This window comes from Ipomoea nil, unplaced genomic scaffold, assembly GCF_001879475.1.
Source record: "Ipomoea nil cultivar Tokyo-kokei standard unplaced genomic scaffold, Asagao_1.1 scaffold2338, whole genome shotgun sequence".
Classification (NCBI taxonomy): Eukaryota; Viridiplantae; Streptophyta; class Magnoliopsida; order Solanales; family Convolvulaceae; genus Ipomoea; species Ipomoea nil.
In genome coordinates, this window is record NW_017618766.1 from 1,082,019 (window position 1) to 1,087,452 (window position 5,434).

Consider the following 5,434-nt stretch of genomic DNA (forward strand, 5'->3'; position numbering starts at 1 on the left):
CCTTGAATCAAATCCTATAGTCGCTCCTCTGTAAACTCTCCTTCAAATTGATAAGAAGATATGTGAATTGACTATGATGATTGAGGATGTTTTTTTTCCGCTGGTGAAGCCGATTGAAAAAAAAAAAAAAAAAAAAAAAGAGAGTAGGCTGACGAAGAGGGGAAAGGTTTTTGGAGTCGGCTAAGAAGGAATTAGGTTTTCTTTTATTGTTTTTCTTTCTCCCCCGGACGTGTGCGTGTAGTGAATATATATACCTAACATAGTAATAACAATATGCATACTAACTTAAGTGGGCTTGTGCCCTTAGAGATATGTATATAATAATATTATAATTTAGGTTCATAGCAGTGTATATAATATATACGTAATGTATATATAGATTAGTTTATGAAGTTAGGAATTAATTATTATACATAGCTTAGAAATTAGAAATAAAGGAGGGCTATAAAATAATAATAGTAAACTATTCCCAAAAGATTTTTGGGTCAAACAAAAATAATATAATAATAACTTTGAAGGATAGTAATATCAATATAATATTATCAAAAATAATCGGGTTATCACACTCTATCCCCCTTAAAAGATGATTCATCCCCGAATCATGACCACAAGGTTATAATGAACTCAACCTCACAAAGAAACTCTATCTCGAATTTAACAACACAACAAAGAAAAGATGATACACCACAAAAATGGAGTATTACATTTTACCCCCCTTAGAGGATGCTTCGTCCTCGAAGCATAACCATAAGAAAACAAGGAATAACGGAGACTCAACTCAAGAGACTCAAATTTAAGTTCAATACACCACAAGGACAAGGTATTACACTCACCCTTCCAAGAGTAAAAACATATTCATGCAGAGATCCTACAATCGAGTTCAAAGCTTTGTTGTTTAGATCAGAGGCATTCATTTCATCGTCTGTCCAAGTCTCCACGAGCTTATCTCCAGTGGTTCCATCCGCATTCTGAACAGTTGGACGGCTCCACCCAGTTAGGACAATACGATAAACCCTGGTACCTTGTGCTTGGAGATATATCTCCATGCGAGCCTTCCAGAAAGAGTAGTTGTGACCATCTAGTTCTGGTAGTTTCATACTTGCATCCATCCTGAACAAAAACAACCAGCCAACAAACACACACAGAGGCACTTCCAAAAGCCAAAGAACAATGCAAAACTAAAAACAACCCATACGGATCAAGTCATTATGTAGATCCAAAAGTTCTGATACCACATGTAATTTTGCATTTCCTCTTTTTTAAACAGATTAACTGGATTAATCAACTGATGAAAAGGACTGACTGATTCAGCGATGAAGTCAGTCAGTGATAACCGATCATAGAGATGTTTGAAGAAAAGATAACAGCACAAGCAAATGACACAGGATGTTTACCCAGTTCGATATAGTGTGTATCTACGTCTGGGGGACGATCACATAGGCGTCCAATCCACTAAATCATAATCCAATGTACAAAGGTAGATAAACAATAATCTTACCCAAGTGTCCCACACAAGGTACATACCCAGTCTACACAGGTTTAGTGGATTATTGAAGATGGAGAACCATGCGTACAGAAGTCCAGTGAAATCCCTTCACTTAGAGAACCAACTCTGATGCAGCCCACTTCAATGATGCTCTTTACAGTTGTTCCCACAACAGTGTGATCACAGTGTCCTTTCGTTTAAGCAGCAGTAATTCTTCTCAAGTTCGTCATCTTAATCACCATGAACATGTTGTATTGAGAAGAGACATGATAATCAAAGATCTGATCTCATAAAACTGATGTGGAGTGTTTTCTTCTTTTCCCAAGGCGTAACCCTAATTCTCTTCGAATGAGGATACTTATAGTTCCGTCAAAAGAACACTCCTTCCATAGATGTCTTTGATTGTAGATGGTAGGACGATATTTGAAGAATGTAATCTTAAGGATTCGGTCCATACCTTTCCAAAGCAGATACGCTGATCTTCTTTCCAAATATGATTTCCGTAAAACCGCGTACAGCATTTAGGAAAACAACTTCCTAAAACAGATCATCAGTGTCAGTCCCTCTGTTGTTGTATCTGATTTATCAGTCCTCTGTAGAACAAAACTGACACTAAACTAATCCTATCTTAGTATGCCATAATAATATTGCCAATTATAAGTTGGGGTTTTTGAACAATTAAAACACTAACATAGATAATAAGAGAAAATGATCAAAATAAGCTTGAAAACCGTACCTATTGCACTGGGCGCGATTTTTAGAAACTTCCTAATTTAAAATGGCAATATTCCAAAGCAAGATGGCTACAGTAATTGCCTAATCATTCCAAAGCTAAACTTCCTAAATTAAATTAAGAAAATTCCTAATTCGTCCTAGCTTTGTACCTACTATAAAATCCCACTTTCCTCAACCCTAATGAAGACAAGAAAAATGGTAGTTTAGAGTAAATAATTAGAATAGATAATTTAGAATTCAGAGATTCTTGGAGACAAGAAGGAGAGAAATCAAGAGCCACAAGTTGTATTGGAAAGCAAGAAGAAGACTAGGGAGATTTGAGAAAATCATCTGGTTAATTCTTGTACTCTTTTGATGATTTGTAATTCTTTATTTATATTTGCTATATATAATTTAGCCATGCTTTGCTAAAATTCTTTAGAGATTCTTGGGTAAAAGTGTTTATGAACCTATGTGCCTGAGCTCTCAGTTTCTTTAATATATTATTATTTGGGTTTAATACTTGTGTTGCAATCGTGATAATATTGTTTGATGCTTGTAATTAATGACCATAGTTACTAGCTTCATAGCCATGTTTGTGTCACCAATGAGAGTTGGGGCATAAATTAGGACACACACGATTGCACCTAATGGTTGGACCTTGGAAAAGGAGAATTTATTGGGGAAATCTTATTCTAGATTGTTGCGCATCGGGAGATGAAAATAATTGGGAATAATTGAATGCTGATCTTCGATCTTATCGCGTGTTTAAGCCACGGGAGTGGAAATTCACTAGGGGTAGAAATTACGGGAGTAATTCTGTTCCATTTTGCATTCCCATAGAAGTCTTAATTCCAAACTAAATATTACAAACGTTAATTGGCACTAGGTGATTAAATACTTGAATCCCATGAATCTCATCTTCTCTCTTATTGTTTTCAAAATCCTAAACCCCTGTTTTACTTTATTTATTTAAATTTGATGATGAGGATCTTAGAGAGGAAGATGAAGAAAATATTTGATGATTGCATTGAGATGGAGACACCAAGTTGGGAGGAAAATGTAGAGTTGCAAGGTAATGGTGGCAAGGAGCATATAGAGAGTTGCCCATTAGATGAGGAAGTTTTTAATGTAGCACATGATTTGAATGAGGATGTCTCACCAATGGAGAACACTTCCCTTGGAGAGAATTTTAGAGAAATTTTAAATTTGGGAGGCATTGGAGTTCTTAAGGATGATGGCACACATTTGCCTATCTATATATCCAATGATTCCCAATACTTGCTGGTTCCTGTGGATGATCCGAGACTCTCATTACCTGTTGAACAAGAAGCGTTGAAAAAGAAGGAAAAGAGAATGAAGACATAATTCTTGATTCGGGCAAATGTGGTTCCTTACATGATGACGTGAAGGGTTCGAGCTTAAGAGAGTTTATAAATGGACACCACTTGAAGAAATACTTGGAACAGAAAGTTGATGGAAAGAAGGGGATTTTTCTTCTCCAATCACTTGATGGCTAGAGAGGTAACGTCGAGCTAACGACGTTAAACTTAGCGCTTCATGGGAGGCACCCCATGTTATCTTTTATTAATTTCCCTATTTATTTATTGCTTTCTAGTTTCGTCTTATTTAGTTTTATTGCTTTCTAGTTCGTGATTATTTTATTGCTTTTTGGTTTTCTCTTTTCTCTTGTTCTCCTTTTCTTTTATTTTACATCAGGGACAATAGATGCAAATTTTTATGTGTGGGGGAGGAGTCATTAATTTGGGGATATTTTTAAAATTTTAAAATTTTTTCTTTTGCTTGAATGACTCATATGCAATTTTTGGTGAATAAGTTACTTGTCTTAGCATGCAATTGCAATTACTCTCTCTTGTTGGTTTGTGGTTTGTTTTAGTGGTGCTTGCTGCATCTCAATTTGTGATGGATGATTTGAGGTGTAACACATAATTGATCTATTCCCTTGCCAATAGCTTTGTTACCCACTTAATAATTGGATTAATTCTTGATCTTGTGTGTTATGCATTGCTAGTGAAGGCTTATGTGAGATTCCGGTCATGGGTGTTTTGCTAGAACTTGCCTTATTACTCCCTAAGTGATGTCTAAGTTTTGCATGTTTTGAAGTGATTTAGGCCATTTTTGTTTAGTCATAGCCTTTAAACCTGTCCCTATATATATTTTTATCCTTCGTGTCCCCATTGTGCCTTTTGTTTGTTTAAATAAGTGCTAAGCACTTATCCCCTCTTCGTGATTATTTTTCTTTGATTTACCCCATTATTATAACCCTTAGCCCTTGGCCAAATATTTCCCTTCCACCCTTTGAGAGAATGAAACTTTTATCTTTACTATTTCTGTAAGAAGAGTTTTATGGAGTTGTGCCAAAAAACAGCTGATATTACAAATGTTCAAGTATGAAGAAATTGAAAGATTGGATTAAAATTGTCTTGCAGTATTCAAAAGAAATCCAAAGAAAAGAATCGGAAAAAAAAAAAAAAAAAAAAAAAAAAAAAAAAAAAAAAAAAGAAGATTGAAAGTTTTGAGTTTGGATCCTCACTTTCCCAAAAAGTTGCTAAGTTCTTAAAAGAAATTTGCTCCTTGAAATTTTGATTATCTCATCTCTTCCAAATTTTGAAAAGTTTAGATAAATTGTGACATTCTCTCCTTTTGATTAATTTTTCCATACCACTTCTTTGTTAGCCATCACCCGTAGCCCCATTACAAGCTAAATAAAGTCCTAGTTGATCTTAGCATGCATTCTTAGATTTGATCTAGGGGAGTATGAAAGGCAAGCTTTTGGGATCTCATTCATGAACCGTATCTTGCATAATCTCAACAGAGTACTTGTGCACACTTGATCCTCACATACTTTAAATTCTTGGTGCTTGGTTATTGGCTTGAAAATGGGTCTCTTATGTGCCAAACTAATTTGATTATTAAATCTTGTTGTTTTGCAGCAAGTTGGTTGGTGGTTTGAAAGGTTGTGCAAGAGAGAGCATGAGTAATTTGTATGTTTTTGACATGTGATTTTATTCCTTGGTTTTGCTTGAGGACAAGCAAATGCTTAAGTGTGAGGGGGTGATGTTATCACATCTATGCTTGTTTTTATAGTTATTTTGAATCATCTCAGTCATTAAGTTCTTTAATTTTGCTTATTTAATACATATTTTCCATGCTATTATCATTTAATTATTGTTCACACTTGTTTCGAATGTTTTACGGTGTTTGTTAGTGTTT